This window comes from Sparus aurata, chromosome 24, assembly GCF_900880675.1.
Source record: "Sparus aurata chromosome 24, fSpaAur1.1, whole genome shotgun sequence".
Lineage (NCBI taxonomy): Eukaryota > Metazoa > Chordata > Actinopteri > Spariformes > Sparidae > Sparus > Sparus aurata.
The window spans coordinates 8116879-8133422 of NC_044210.1; the positions used below are offsets into that span (position 1 = coordinate 8116879).

Consider the following 16544-nt stretch of genomic DNA (forward strand, 5'->3'; position numbering starts at 1 on the left):
TCCTCTTCCGTAGTATTGCTATCACTATCAATACTAATATCCATGCTTTTGCTTTCCATGCTAAGATCATTGCTGAAATATTTGTGTTTCTGGTCACTGTCCATGTTAATATCCAAGCTATTGCAATGCATTTTAACAGCCATGCTATCGTTAGCCATGCTTATATCCATTCTTTTACTGTACATGCATCAGTATATGCAAACATATATTATGCTATTGCTAACCACACTCATATCCATGGTATTTTGTCTATGTGAATATCCATGTTATCTCTATACATGCTAATACCCATGCTAAAGCTGTCCATGCTAAAACGAATGCAGTAGCTGTCCGTGCTAATGCCAATTGTATAGCTGTCCATGCTTATATCCATTTTTTTACTGTACATGCTCATATATTATGCTTTTGCTATCCACACTCATATCCATGGTATTTTCTCAGTGTGAATATCTATGCTGTCTCTATACGTGCTTATACCCATGCTATAGCTGTCCATGCTATTGCAATCCTATTGCATTTACATTTAGGACATTAAGTACATTTGCCGCAAGAAAGAAACCAAAACATATCACCGTGGATAAAGTCAGAATGAAAAAATATAAACAATATAAATGTTGCTTTCCACCCTTGCTATTATTATCCATTCTAATGCCTTGCTTTTGCCATCAATGCTAAGAGCGTTAGCCATTAAACAGGATGAAACAATGGCTGGAGTGGGGCTTCAAACATCAAATGATGGCGGATGAAGACATCTGAACTGTATGATGAGATGAAGACACTGTAAACTTCCTTGGCCCTCCTGAAACAAACAGAATTATCACATTTCCATCATTATTATTTCAGTCATTTTTCGTCCATATGTGGTTTAACTGGCACAATTCTAATTAAAATCATCTCAATGTTTACTTGAAAATTAACATTCATTACCTTTAACTGCTTTTAAGAGACAAAAAACATAAAAAAAAAAACAAGCAAGTAAATAGTTAAAAACATATTTAAAAGACAGTAAGAAAAAAAAGCAAGAATACAATAGTTACAGGTTGAAATGAGGAGAACAAGATTTGTGATGTGGCCACCAAAGACATATATATGTGGCGAGGTGAGAGTGTTTCTGGTCACTGTTTAATAACTGACGAGACGCTTGAACACTTGAAATGACAGGTCTGTCCATCCTGGGAGCTTTCTCTGTTAAAGGTTATTTTAGGAGACTTTCTGTGCAAAGTGTAGAGCTTCTTGTTGTACCATAAGCAAGTAGTGAAAAGCGATCTTTGTTTAACGAGGTTGCGAATCAGAGAGCGACCGCATCCATCTTGTCTGTAAAGGTCATGCTGGTCATCATCTCGATTGAACGTGCGAATTTGGTTACAAGTACCGAAGTGGGGCGAAATATATGAAGTTAGACCAAATTCATCGGCCGCTTCTATTCTGATCCGTCACTTTGTTTGTATGCGGTTGGAAATCTCCTGCCAGTGCACAGAACCGACTCTCTCAATTCGGTCGAACGGGGTGAATGATGGCCGGGGTGACTCGAGGTGGCCGACGAGACGGGGCATGTTTTTTTTAACAGAAAAAAAAATCTATTCTTGCGCGGCTTTCAGGGTAATTGAAATCCTTCTTAAAATTGAATAAGCCATTTTTTTTTTCTTTTTCGATTCCAGACTGAGTTTTTATGGTCCATCTTTAAATGCCCTCGAGGGGTTTCGGTCCGCGGGAGATTCTTGGAAGCGTACGCTGGGAGGGTCTTTTCCACTGTAATCCAGATCTAAAAGTGTCCCTGAGAGCTTTTTTCTCCATTTCCAATCCACCTCATTAACCTTTGTGACACTCATTACAATGTGTGACTCCCAGTGTGAGGTGGGGGTGGGGGGGATTCCAGGGGAAGTCTTTCATTCGCACAAACACACGGATCTATTTGTCGGTGTGCCAATTCAACCCCGACTGACCTTTTTCAGTCTCACTTTCTTCGATATATGCACTTAAATGGGCGCGCAGGTACACAATTATCTCAAACGAGGTCAGGCTCTACGATAAGAGGACCGCCAGAGTTCATTATAGAACTCAGTGGGACTCGTGTAAGTCGTGAACCATCGTCCCAGAACATTCTTTTATCTCCTGGATAGCAGGATGGAAAAGGCAAAACAGATTGTCAGTATTCAGCTCATGCCTCTTTCTACTTATTTATTTATCTCCCCTTCCTCATGCGGGGTGGTGAGCAGGTCTAATTAGTCTCAGGTCTTGGGATCATCATGCTGAAAGTACTTTTTTTTTTTTTTTTTATTCACAGGACAAGAAAAGATAATGTGGTGGGAAAAAAATGATGATACCAGTAATGACAACAACCAGTAGAATCAATGAAGAGAGGCCAGAACTGGGGTTATACAACGCTGTCTATTGTATTTTCTTAAAGCAGCGTCATGTAACTTTTATAGGCGAGCTATGTTGTTGTCTTTTTTTTTTTGTTCTATGCCTGGAAGCAACTAAATAAACAAACAAACAAACAAAGAGTTGATTGTTGAGTCTCGTTCGAAGGTCGTCAAACACCAGCGCATTAGGTCCGACGCCAAAGACCCAATTGGTGTCCGATTTTATTTGCCATTTGACGATCCAGACATGTGGGACAAGTGGGTAGATGATGGATGGATGGAGAGAGGCTCATATTGCAAATGGAAAATTCCGCCAGAAGTAATTTAAAACCGAACCGAAGAGGTTAGCTCTCAGACGGCGCTCTCAGAATGTTAATAGAAATGGGTTTGAAGGGGCAGTATGTCGGAACTTATGTTAATTCACATTCTTCAGTTAAAAGTAAATATTTGAATGTTTTTCAATCGCAGTTTTGACATGATGATGTGCGTGCTGTGCTGCACAGAGTGAATTTAGCATGCTGACCGGCTAGCCCCAGCTCGTCTGCCGCTAAACCTCACAGTATTAGCTGCTAGCTGCTGGTTCAGAGTATGCACTCAACAGGGGGCCATTTCTTATATATAGAACTTTTAAATGTTATTAAATCGAAAGGGTTGAGGGCTGGGTTGTTTGAGACAGGAGGGATACATGTCTAAATTGTTGGGCAAATAGGTTTTTAATTTTCAAAATAAAAGTACGAATTAACAAGCTTTTTAATGCGGTTCAATAACTGTGACCGAAGCCAAGTAGCAGCCCTGGTGGAGGAGGATGTGCCGACTTTCGTGGTGGAGTCTCTGGGAAACAAATTCAAATCACCTGAATAACTGAATAAATAGGGGATGTTGGCTGTTGCCGGTCTTATGTGTGGGCATCTTAGCCTTTAAATCACGAGGGGGGCCCCGACACGAAAAATAATAACGCAAAATTTAAGCGTCGCTCAAAACGCCGGTGGCCACCAGGTTCTGAATCCTCTCATGATCCAAAGTGTTATTTGTAGGTTTCTCGCGAGCTAATTTGCTGGAAACAGAACCCTAATGCTGAGCAAACGAGCGCCGCGCCGCACTCTTGTTAAAGACGTCAATCAAGCTGTCACTCCCTGCGGTGCAGGTGGAATCATCAATATTTCACACTACATGCACAGGAAGGAGTGAGAGGAGATATTCAGGGTTTCTCACTTATTTATTTGTGTTTCTTCCCATCGCATGTTCTTCCAAAGCCTGCCTGTTAAAATCTCTGTGGTGCACGGGGGCCGAGCGGTGGGGGGGTAGTAACAGGAGAGTGGAACAGAGGGAAGTAATGTAATGGCTCCGAGCCAAAACGTTTGACAGTTGCATTATTCAAATGAAAATCGCAGGAAGCTACTTGAAAAAAAAAAAAAAAGTATGAAACTCCCACATGTGCCCCGACAATTGAATTCATCCGACTCGGAGCTCGCACGGCGACGGATGTCTGCGCTGCCATTCGATTCGGCGAAGGGGGTGCGAGACGGCGTGAGAAATGAGCGGGGACAGACTGGAAACTGGAGCCTCGCTGAGTGCCTGTAAACAACCGGAGCATAAGTGGAGTTCAGGGAGAGGTAAAGTACTCAAGCGCGACCCCGTCTGAATAAGTCGCCCGCCGTCGACCTTTTTTTTTGTTTGTTTTTTACGCCGCGTCTGGAATCGATGACAACAGCGAAGCCACGACGGCGAGGGGCCGAGAGTTCCCTCTGTGAGGTCGAAGTGACTGCTCGAAACATTTCATGGCACCGATAAAACCCACAAGGACTCGAAGGGACAAGAGGCCTGTACTTCTAAATGTACCTCCGTCGCACCGCAGTGAGCACAAACAAACATTTACGAAGGACGTCTACCTTGCATCCTCTCCAGGATTGAACCGTGTCCGTCCTTTTCAGCGTAAAAAACAACTGTGAACCTTTTAAACGCAACAAGCTGGCAGGCCTTTGCCTTTCCTCCTTACTGATTTTCCTTTGAGATGAACCCCCCATCTATCCCCGCAATATTTCTATATCTTTCCTTTTGAAGAAGGGGGCCCTCTCTCCGTGAGTATGCCTCCCTTAGAAAAGCGGCATCTGAATGAAAGGGGCTTTTACTTTGATAACTCACTACGAGCTGTTTGATCAAACCACGGGGGCCAAATATTCTGCAACATTTTCCAACGCTGAAGAACCGTTCTAAGAGTGGCTTTTTTTTTCAAATCTCCACCAGTTCAAAAGGCAGTGTGGGAGGATTTTTTAATCAGGGAACATGCACACAGGCCACATATTATTAACATAATGCGTTATAAGTTGTAATTAAGGCTTAAAAAGCTCTGAGAACCCTATGGGAGCATTGTGTCTTCCCTTTTCATTTGTTTGAATATGTTTCATAATTAATTTCCTTTCGGGCTGCTTAATGTATTAAAATTCAGACAAATGTGTCAACTATGCGCCAGTGACAGACATCAAACTGTCATACCGTCACAGAACAAGAGCGTTAGTCACTGTTTGTGTTCCGAAAATCAATGTAACGATCAATTATTTTGGCAGTTATTCCTAATAATTATATTTATGTATTCTAACGATGACTGAAAATCAAAGGGGGTTAAGGAACAGACAAAGGTGACACTAATTAACTCATTAAACTTTAGTTGAAGGAGGAGCATTATGCTTTTGTTATTCTTTTCTTTCCCTCAGTTTGTTATATATATGTAACTGAAGCTCCTCTCTCCCACAGAAAACACTGCTCCTGAAAGGCATCACCAGTAGTCCCGCCTTTACTTCTATTGCTTTGTGACATCCAACTGTGTCAGAATTTGGGCTTAAAGAGACAGGATGTAGCTAGGAATGTTGCTAGCGCTAGCAAGCAGACGTTACCATTACTAATGTTAACGCTGCTAACGCTGAGACCCAAGTTGTACAATGTGTGCCCATTTGTACAGTTCAGTCAACGTTGCTCAGGCTAGTTAATGTCGCTGACAATAGCAGGCTTGCGTTGATCTTGCTAATGCTAACTAGCTAACATAAACGGCGAAAATGTACAGTATGCGCCCATTTGTACAGTGAAGTTAGAGTTAGAAATCAAAGCTGTCAACGCTAGCTAACGAGTAGCTAACGTTGGAGCAGCACAGTATGCTGTGGTTCATACTGTAGAACCATGTTTGCGTATTTTCTTAGTGTTTTTCCCCCAAATACTGGCGAAGAATCCACAAAGACTGTTGATCGCTGACGAAACACAGCTCTCACCAGCGGCGTCACAAACCTTGTTAGCGGGTGGAGCCAACTGTCAGAACTCAGCAATCGTTTTGGACTCGACACACATTATGAAAATAATTGATCAATCATAACAATGATTTCAAGGAAGAGCTCTTTAGACCTTTAATCACCGATACATTTACCATTATTAATGATCTGTAAAAATGATCTGTGAAAGGAAGCTCTTGCCGGTGTCACGCCGAGGTCGTTTGCGAAGCAGAGGAATAACAAACATCGGCAGCAGACCGTTAAGTTTTTGTATTGAAGCCAAATCACGAAGGGCAAGTGTTCGGCTTGAGATTGTTGTCGACTCTGGTCAGGCGTTTCCAAAGGAACCCCGTCAAGATAAATAACTGGAGATGGAGATGGAACAGTGGATCATGCCTTTGACACATGGTGTAGGCCACAATTACAACTGAACGCCCTGTGTGTGTGTGTTGTATGTTCGATCAAGTGTGTGGATCTGACCACGGAGGCGCACTGTATGGATGTGTGGGGGAATTACAACACTGTACTGTACATTCACATTGTGTGTACGCTATATTTAGTCTCTACTTTGTCTGCGAGCGTCTGTCAGAAGCTTTAAGGGAGCATCGCGGCTGAAGCCTGCCAGTTCCCTGCCTTCCTGGCCACCCTGTTGACCGCATGCGTGCACATGCACACACACACAATCTCCGACCACCTCCCTTTCTCCTTTTCCCTCTCTCATGCGTCCATGTGTCAGGCCGATGTGGAGTCAGCTCGAGCCGGGACTGCGGGACCGTGAGCCTCTTTTCCCTTTGCATTTGTTCCAGTACCCATCACCCCGCCGCCTCTGGCTCTCCCCCAGCCGATCGTTGGTGGCCAGGGCCGCCTTACCTTTCCTAACAACAAGCACTGGGCTCGCTCGCTGCAACGCGGTCCAACACAGCTCACTGCACTCCCCGGTAATTTGCCTGTGTGGGTTGTTAAGTGTCGACGTATTATCATAATGCTGCGCCGGGTGATGTTTCATAAGGCAGCAAAGTGCAGAGGAGTGTGATATCCTGTCCACCTCGTGTTGTAGCAGGGGATGGGTGTGTGTGCGTTTGTGTTTGCAGCAAGAAAACAGTGCAGCCTCCAGCGAGGCTAAGGTCAATAATTCACCTCTAGATTACAGGATCTCACACATTGTTGTCTCAGAGACTCGGACAATGCCGCGTGGCGAGTTTTTCTGCTTTTCTGCGGTGTGAAAAAAAGATAAAAATATATGCATGTTTACCTTCACTATGCATGAAAGCACACGTGTTTGCAAAACAAAGATGCGGCAAACTCTTATTCCGCCTGCCAATATTGTGCTCATTCTGCACGCCAGAGCCGGAGGGACAACATATATAAATGAGAAATAAGAGCGAACTCTCAGAACAGCGTCTATTTATCTTGTTGTGCTGTTGCCGAGGTTTGATCTACGGCGCCGGGACGGTGTTCAAGACGCGCGTGTGAGACTCCAGCTGAGCGAGGTAATTCTCTGGATGCTCCTCGTTGAACCAGGGGCCCGCACAGATGCACCGCCGTAATAACGCACATCTGAAGGATGTGGCAAGTGATTGAATTTCCCCCCCTTTTTTAAATCCCCGCATGCCGGTCTGTCTGCCTCCTCGCTTCGCCACACAGGGGATACAATCACTCGATGATTGCGCGATTCCCCCTGTGCAGCGCCGACGGGCGATGCATAGAGCTTGGACACGTATCAAAGAGATAAACCGCGTGTAGGAGATAAAGGTAAAGAAGTGTTTTGGTTTTTTTTTCAAGGGGCACTGTGTGGCTTTGGAGAAGAAATTCAAACTTAGATTTGAATATTTACAGTATAAGAGAGGTAATCATATCAAATCAAAAGGCATTTCTTTTCCATTGATGAAGAAACAAGCTGTTCTCAGAGGAATTTAAGCTCCCCAGAACACAGTTTGAAGCTAAAAGGTGGCAGGGTCCGCCACATATAAACACAATTTGTCATTCAGTGATGAAAATGAGGTTTGTTTAGACATAAAAAAAATCAGGCAATGGAGGCCTTCCTCTATCCTCCCCAGAACTACCCAGTGCACCTTCAAACCTCCCCGACTTGTCAGACCACATGCAGCCCTGCTGGCCCCAAATCAAAACCAATCTTCCTTTGTTTGCCTTCTCCCCTCCGCGTCCCTCTCGGCTCTCTGAAAGAACGGGTCTGTCACGCTGCTTCCCCTCCGCTTTTTGCCTGCTTGAACTGATTTGGGTACGCGGGTCAATAGTTAAAAGCACGCCACAGTCATCCAGAGTTCGATTGGACGACGGTCAATCATGCTAAATGCAGCGCTTTAGCCAGTCTGGAGCACGCCAAGGGCAGCGCTGTTTTCAAGTGAGGGGTGGGGGGGTAGTGGGGGGGGGGGGAGGCAAATTGATTCTGTTGTGACAGACAAGTTGATGTCTGCAACAAAACAGCAGCCGGTTCAATCAGTAAAAACTGAAACACTGGCAGTGAGCGCAGTCACGTGGAACCACATCAAATCTGATGTGGGCTTACACGTCCCTGTACACAGTGGGGTTCAGCTGATATGGGCCCTTTTGATGGAGGGTATTGATATTTTTAGACTGGAGATGCTGGAAGATGATATTCGGTATCATTAAAATCGGAGGATTCTTGCCAAGAGCAGCATCCCTTACTACAACACGGAGGGGAAGAATGGGAATATGCACATCGAGTCGGTAAATGTAGTAAATCTGGGGGCGGCAGAGGAAGAGGCAGACCGCTGTGAGACGCATTACGTTCTTGCCGTACTGCATCACAACGAAGAACATTTCATTTCGCTGATTAGCGGCCCGCTGAGCCCCCTTTCGTAGTCCACTTTTTTGCTCCTATTAATACCAGAAAAATAAATAAATCACCACTACACAGATTCGGTATTTCCCCGGAGAATGTATTCTTGGAAGAGTGAGAAAGCCTATTAAAAGCCTTTGGAATGTTATGTGACAACAAGACTCTCAGCTAAAATCCATATCAATTAAAGTCTTTCAGGGTCAGCAGCTCGTAAAGGCAAGGTGAGCAACAGCACCTATTTAATGATGAGTGAAAATGTGGAACACATTCGGCCTTTGAATAGAGAATTAACTCACTAAAGAGATGCAGACAGAAAATTAGCCCTCTCAGGGTCTGGGGTATAATTGGCCATTTTTGATTTTATTATTATATTTCCCCTTAAAAACTATTTACCGTGCCTTGTTAGGTGTTATTATTTTCAGCACAACCTCACGTGTGTGACTGCACAGTTATTTTTTCATTTTGACACTCTGTATTAACACAATAGACCTAAAATCACAAAAAAAATAAAAAACATAAAATCGGAGTAGGAAAAAGTTAGATTTTTTCGCTGTGAAAACCACAAATATGTTTAACAAGCCATTTTTATTACTTGTAATGCAAATTTATATTGTTGTTTGCTAAAATTGTGCATAAGTTTTTGAAATGTACAAAGTAATATGTAACTATTTGCATTTAAATGCAGGCATTGCCTCAGGCTCAGGGCTCCCTCCGCTCCTTCCTGCCTGCTCCACATTCAGCAGTCTCCTCATTGTTTTGATTCATTAAACAAAAAAACGACTACACTACACACTAAACACACTACACCAAACACTACATAACACACTAACTATACACTCCAAACAGGCTAAATGTCACAAATCTCTCAACTCTTGCTGTCTCTATCAACGTCACTGTCGCTGTCACTCTTTCGCCACCGTCCCTCCCACAACTTCCCCCTGTTCCTCAGCAACCATATCATGTGGTTTGCTATATAATTTTGTGACTGGTTGGTGTGGTGCCTTTTTCCACCAATAGGAAAAGGGGTGTCACATGTTTAATTTGCTTGCAAACACTTCCTGCTTGCGGACACTTTCGTGAGAAAAGCCCGTTTTTATCGTTTCTTCCTGCACCAAATTCGCAGCAAACCCGACAGCAATGTTAGTTAAAAAGCGTTGCGTACATTATTTATCATAAGTCTGGTTTTACTTGGCCTATCCACACAATTTAAAAACTGGTATATAAGTTTGAAAGCCGCACCAACACATAAGTGGGAACTGAGACTCACTGAGGCTGCGTCTTGCTGCTACTTCATCTTAAATTGGTCATGTGATTTGGACGTGCCGGCACGTCCGGCAACCTCAGCGGGTTAAAGGTGTTATTTAAAACATTCTGGCTAAATGTTTTTAATAACACCCAAGTCAGCCAATTTCCTTTTTATTTTTTTTCCCCACAAACTGGCAAAGATCCAAACATCACAGCACCATTGTTGTAGCTACCAGTTTGTGCATTAGCTAACGTTGTTATCGCTAGCTTACTTGAACACAGGTCATTTTGTCTTCAAAAGACCCTTCATGTTTCCTTTGCAGGAGCTAGTAAGTGCAGAAGTGCAGTATTACTGACCAAAAGCTCGCTCTTAAATTGGCATTTTGTGTGACTCAGCGCCCCCTGCAGTTTCTGAGTGCAACACCACTGTCGTATATAGAAATCCCTGGTCTGTAACGATTTGTCAGATAAAATGTAGGTGTTAACTACAAACCAAACGCCAATGTTATGTGTTGAAAACTTGTATCTTTATAGTAAAAAGCTCTGATGGACTCTCTGTATGCTACAAGCCCAGAACCAGGCAGACAGAGAAGCGATTAGCCAGTGAACATGGCGGAATATTTAGCAGCTAATGCACAAAACCAAAACGAGGAAACCAAAACGAAGCTTAAAGGGGAGTAAATATTTAAAATGACATAATGTTGCTTTAAACAATATCACTATTTTCGAAAAATGCCTTTTTTTTTCGTAGTGTGGGGGTCCAACAATCCAGTACGAACCATTTACATTTGGATAAGCAGCTTTTTGTAATAAATAAGTAAGAATTGGCCACCTATCAAATTGGCCACCTATCAAATTGATAGTCCTAACAAATAGATGGTCGCCTATCACCACATTACCAGCTACTGGTGCTAACTGCAGCTACCTTAGCTAGTTACCTTAGTTAGCCGTGCAGCTAGCGGCTCAGACGGTGTGCTCGAGGCACAGGGCAGCGTTAGTGTAAACACTCCTAGCATAGGAGCTTTGGACCAGGACGGGCCAATGCTAGCTGTTTAGTATGCTAAATTTAGTAGGTATCTAGCGGCAACAGAATACATAGACAAACATTCTTACACATTGCCCCTTTAATACAATGGAAGAGTTACGTTTGAGAACCAACCCCAACCCCAAAATGAATCTAGAATATGACAAAAATAAATCCAGCCAACAAGCTGGCCTAATCCAGTGTGTCAGAGTAAACCTGAAGCAATGGTATATGTGGCACCACTGACTCAGCGCATGTCCTCAAGAAAATTCTTGTGTGCCTCGCCACAAATAAATGAACTAAAGGCAGAAAATAGGAGCTCGGAGGCAGGCGGGGACAGGACTGCCGGTGAATGACGAGAGCTGAGCTGTGTTTAATGGGGAATGCTTTCATGCAAATATTGTCACAGCGTCACCACGGCCAGGCGAGGATACGCCGGCTTGTACAACAGGCGATCAGAATGTCTCTTCTTCTGTGCAAATTTTTCTGGAGTGGAGCTAAAAAAATAAAGAAATAGAAATGGAAATTCTCCATTACCTGCAGGCAGTTTCTCACACATGGTCGGGAATAGAACCTAATGAGCTGCCAGACCTTGAGTGGGAAGAGAAGACTTTTACCTCTGGTGGTAGCAGGCTTTCCTCTCCACCAGGCGGTTATACAAAAAAACAAAACAAAAACAAACAATCGACCAGATACAGTGAGGACTCACCTCGGTCTCGATTCCGTCTTTTTCAGACCCCGAGAGTTCACAGCGCTGAACAGTTGCAGCGCAGCACGAAGGTGGATGAAAGGAAAACAGAAATGAGGATTGCTGATGCCCGAAGAAGGCGTTAAGAACGTAACAGTGCATTCTAGGAAGGCTTATTTTTATGCGTTCGCTTTTCTTCCACCTCGAACACCATAAGGGTTTCTGATCAGCGCTGTTAAAATATGAATATAAAAAAATCTCAAAATATAAATGAAAGATATTTGGAAACTTTTGTTCAGTGCTAAAAAAAAAAAAAAAAACAGTAGCAGATTGTAGTAGTATTCCACACAGATTTATATCTTGTACTCCATGCTTCAATTTAATATTCCCTGCAGGCTACGGCGTCCCTGTTCGCTATTTGACTGTGATCCATGGGCTCACATTTTGAGCTACGCCGCTGCCCACGGGAGCTCTATGCCAGACCGTTGGGCCGATGACCGCTGCCCGGGCACGCGTCCAACAAGGCATCCCAGAGAAATAAGTAGTCTCTTTGGTCACTGTGCTGGAGCGGAATGTAAGGACACAGCTACATTATTTCCCAGACACTCATTGTGAATGCAAACTTAATTTCCCGTGATTTATCTTCGTACTGAGAGCGCAGAGAGTGATCTGTAAAAAGACAAACACAATACATAATATCCAATAAGGCCACTACAAGCGTGTCTGTCTGCAGCCCAGCCAATAAAGAATAAAGATTGTAAAATGCCAGATGCCCAGAAATGGTCACCGGCCTCTCAGCTTAAACGTATCCACCGAAATCATCCAAACCATACGAACGCCACCTTCGCCCGACCTCGAGCCGTCACGCCATCGTAATGCAGCGCGTCTTCAAGGGCGTACAGAGTAAACAAAGACCTGACCGGACAGAAACTGCCCCAATCGCCGTGCAAGACAATTATGGGATTATGTGTGTAGATTAATCCAAAAACCTAGGAAATTAAGAAAAAGCAAGGGCACATTATTGTGAGCCCAAGGCTGTGGTTAATACAAGAAACACCGGGGTCACGTCATTGGTAATCATAATGGATGATTTGGGCGAGATTTAATGAGGTTTTAAAAAAGGTCACATTCAAACACATGTACCACGTGTAAGGCATTCTTAGGCTGTTTCTAGGCCTTGTTTTTAATCTAGATAGATTTTGGACAAAAACTGATGAATCCAGGGCCACAACCTGCATACCACCTATATAGTATGCAAACTAACAATGCAATGTGAATGGATCAAATACCAAATCAGGTCTTTGACATTAGACATGGACATAAACTCAAAGAATCATCAACTGTCTCTCTCCACTAGCTTTAGATGTCACATTGTGTTGGCGGATGGTGGCGCTAGGTGAAATATCCCAGGACCACTAAATACTCATAAATAGTCATCCACTCATAGTTGTACCTGATTTCATGTCAATCTGTGTGGCAGCTGATGAGATATTCCAGTCCGGACCACAGTCCTGTATCGACCAGCAGACAACAGACTGACGTCCCCGGAGCCACGCCGCTAGCATGGCCAAGAATACAAACAGCGAGCCTACATTAGCATGCCGGTTTTATTGCCACGCCACTAATGTAGCTGAAAGGGAGAAGTAAGTCTTCTCCACAAGGATTACACACATGGCAACATAGGGGAAGGCTTTGAAACAGGATTTAGGCCAACATGAAGGCAGATACACTCCACGGAAACCATAACTGACTGTCTGGCCATTATGTACCACAGCACCAAGGGCAAATGCCTTGTAGAAACCAACCCGGCAATGTTCATGATTTCTGAAATGAGCAAACAAAATGTGGGGACGTATTTTTGGGAGCGTAGAATGTTTTAAACTGGCCTGAGGTTGTGCTGGGGGGGTTCGTGACCTCAGCGGGGCGTAACGGGCCTTTGTGACCTACATATATCAGTGAAAAGGGTTTAAAATAAGAGCCGAGTGTCAAAACCTGTGTTACTGGATTTAAAATAAATCCACACACATCCATCACCCTGACCACCAACAAATTCTTTCAACACCAACCTTTTCCGTGTCAAGATCCCTCCTTGTTTGGGTTTGTGTCTCCTTCACATAATCCTTTGGTGGCAGGGAAAAAAAAAATAATTTTCCCTCCACTTTTTGAGAGCACACATTTGCATTTCAAGGCACCCGTCTTGCGGTGCAAAAAGTTTTGGGAAAGCAGTTTGCTGTGCTCCGGGTCTCTCTGTGTGCAGAAATCAATCAGTACACCGCCACAGCTGTAGTCACTTTAGGAATAAGAGCAGAAATGGTTGAAAGGGCCTGTGTTTTGAGTTTGAGAGGCAACGGTTTTCTGCCCTTCTCGCTCCCACAACTGTGGTTAACAGCTGCTATCAGGAGGCTTTCACCAAAGAAACAAAAAAAATGGTTTAAAAATGTACAGGAATCCGAAATAAAAAAGCAATGCAAGGCAGGTTTTATTTGTATAACACCTTTCAACGAGGCAATTCAGAGTGCTTTACATAAGACATAGAGGGCCCTAAGCAAGGGAGCGCAAGGCAATATAGAAAGATGTGGTAAAATAGGATTTAATAGAGCAGCATAGAGTAGAAAATAAAAAGAGAAGCTAAAAAAAGAGAATGCAGCTACCTGGCAATGCAACTATAGATTGTGTATTTTGGTGGTGTGTTTCAGATGTATTGTAGCTAAAAAAAAAAAAAACTGATTGCCGTTTCTCTCTGCTTATTGACCTGTCCCAGGGGGAGCGTAGCACAGATCTGGATCAGAGATGGTTTTCGGCCCTATAGCAGTACAGCGTGCTGGGTTCTTTCCATCAGTCGTCCTTCCATTTTGCAGGGAAATGATTTATTCTTAGGCTTTGCACCAAGAGAGTTCCAGAGAAGACTATAACTCGCCGATTTATTGGCTGACAGGCAGCCCTCCTGCTTCTTAGTAGTCATGATGCCAGGGTTATTACAGACTGTTACCCAAATCAAAGTGTATATTTACATGAATAGTCTTGCGAGCTCTTGCAACTGTCAGTAAGTTGTCACTTTGGATTTATATTGTTAATGTTGAAATACCATAGGCTTCAAAGTGGTAGTTTATGAAGCCGTTATCTGCTGCGCCTCATGAACCTGTGTTCAGAGGAGGTATGTCGATGAAGGTTCAGTCATCCAGGTCGTGTGCTGTATCGTAAGCATTTGTGTTTCAGTTACTTGAAGAAGTTTCACCTCTCATCCAAGAGGCGTCTTCAGTTTTAACTAGCTGGAGGGGAGTTGCAGGCTTTCAATGTCTGTGTGGGAGTGTCCTCACAGAAGCAGTAATGTGCAGCTAACGCAAAAATTAGGAGTGCTTCGGAATGTTAGGTAATGTAGCGTTTGCTGCTGTGCCTAATGCACTTGTGTTCAGAGGAAAAACCATGCAGCCAATGCTAAACTGGCAGCCGCATGCTAGCATTCTATTGTTTTTCAGAGTTGGTAAAGTCAATGGTAAAGTCTTAGGGTCCAAGTCGTGGGGTCATTTTTTTCACAAGCTTCAATATATTGCGAAATCTCTTGAAACCAGTGGAGTGACTCCCTACTTGCCATTAGAAAGAATTTAGATCTAAGGCGCTAACACATGGGCTTCACTGTTCAGAGATGAAAGCATCGTCCATATTTCATACGTCAGTGGCGCTAACTAGCATCATCGTAGCACTAGAAAAGGATGTAAAAGGGGAGGTCGAGCAGCAAACAGCCTGCGCGCTATCAAAGCGGGACATTTGTTTACGGTTCGATAAATACAAAAAAATCTCGAACCTACCCTTTAGCCATTTCCCAGCACTGGCAGCAAACCGGGACTTAGTAATTGAAATGAAGTGCCAGACAGAATGAGTCATAGACTGTCAATTAGATAAATTGTCAAAGCATTTGCTCAGCGGGTTCCCAGTCCACACTTATTATCAAATCACCTCAGGTTGGCATCGTGTCATTTTGCACACAAATCATCTTGACAGCACAGATAATTGAGATTATGACAATTAGTATTCCTAAAGCACTTTGCCACCTTGGTATAAGACCATAGCCCATGTTATCACCAACAGTATGTGGATAATCACCGACAGGTCTTTCGGAGGCGGTTCGGCGCACGGTGACACCGTGGGCACGCACCTATCAGTCCATCTGTCTGTCTGAGTGCCTGTCTGGCTGTCAATCTAGTTACAAAACACTGCAGTGCTTAAAACTGTAGGGTCAACAGTATCCCGAGGAAGACAAGGACATAGATTATGACAGAGATTTGGCAACAGCTGCCCTCTTGGATTAACAAAAATAGCGGTAGGGGAAAAAATAGATTCATGGGCCATTAGCCAACAAACGCCAAGCCATTCTTTTCTCTTTTTTTTTCTTTTTTTTCTTTCAATATAATGGCTGCTTCCTTTCACTTCCCTGTTATTTTTAGCCCCGTTAAATCTGAGTCAGCGGCAACTTTCTCAAACAAAAGCTCACCCCGGATCTCCCGAACGCCGCCATACATCACGCTGACGTTGATCCATAAAAATGAATGAACACTCCAAGGCATATGCAGAGGTGCTGAAGGCGAACCTGTAAATGTTTAGCGTGTTGACGCCCTGCACGGTGTGTGATCCGAGAGGGCAAACAATCCAGGTGATGAGATTACCTCGGGGCGGTTTTTCCTGCATAAGCCTCGCTGTATGCAGTCGTTATCTGTTATAAAGAAGGGGGAAAAATGGTATTATGCATTGGATAGGATAAATATAGAATGTTTTTTCAACATTTGCATCCCACAACGTATGTCCTTTGTGCATCATTGCCTTAAAACCTCCTCTCTAAATCCAAATTTTCTTCCCCCCTCCCTCTCTGCTGGATAAAACCCGCCGGTTCCATCTCGTTTCTTTATTCGGTATCATATTAATTTCAGCAAGACCTGCAAATCCACTCTGCCATTGCATAATTCATGGAGCCCCTCTGACAAAATTCCCTTTCATGTGGGCAATGTGCCCTGAACGAAAATCCTTGGAAACCTGGATAAGCCCAAATGGCTTATACCTGATGGCGATGCACAGCTGCGCTCAGGTAAACTGTCATTCTGTCTCGCGGAAATAAGGTCAGGAGTGAATGGTGTGCGATTTGATGTCATCAGCT

At 43.6% G+C, this 16544-nt stretch overlaps 1 long non-coding RNA gene across 1 annotated transcript in view; it reads right to left on the reverse strand.

Moving 5' to 3' along the window:
• Positions 1–16544, reverse strand: part of LOC115577308 (uncharacterized) — an 85680-nt gene continuing 69136 nt past the window's right edge. The window contains exon 4 of the long non-coding RNA XR_003983082.1: positions 1–799. This is a non-coding gene — a long non-coding RNA (uncharacterized LOC115577308). The remainder of the gene's footprint in view (positions 800–16544) is intronic.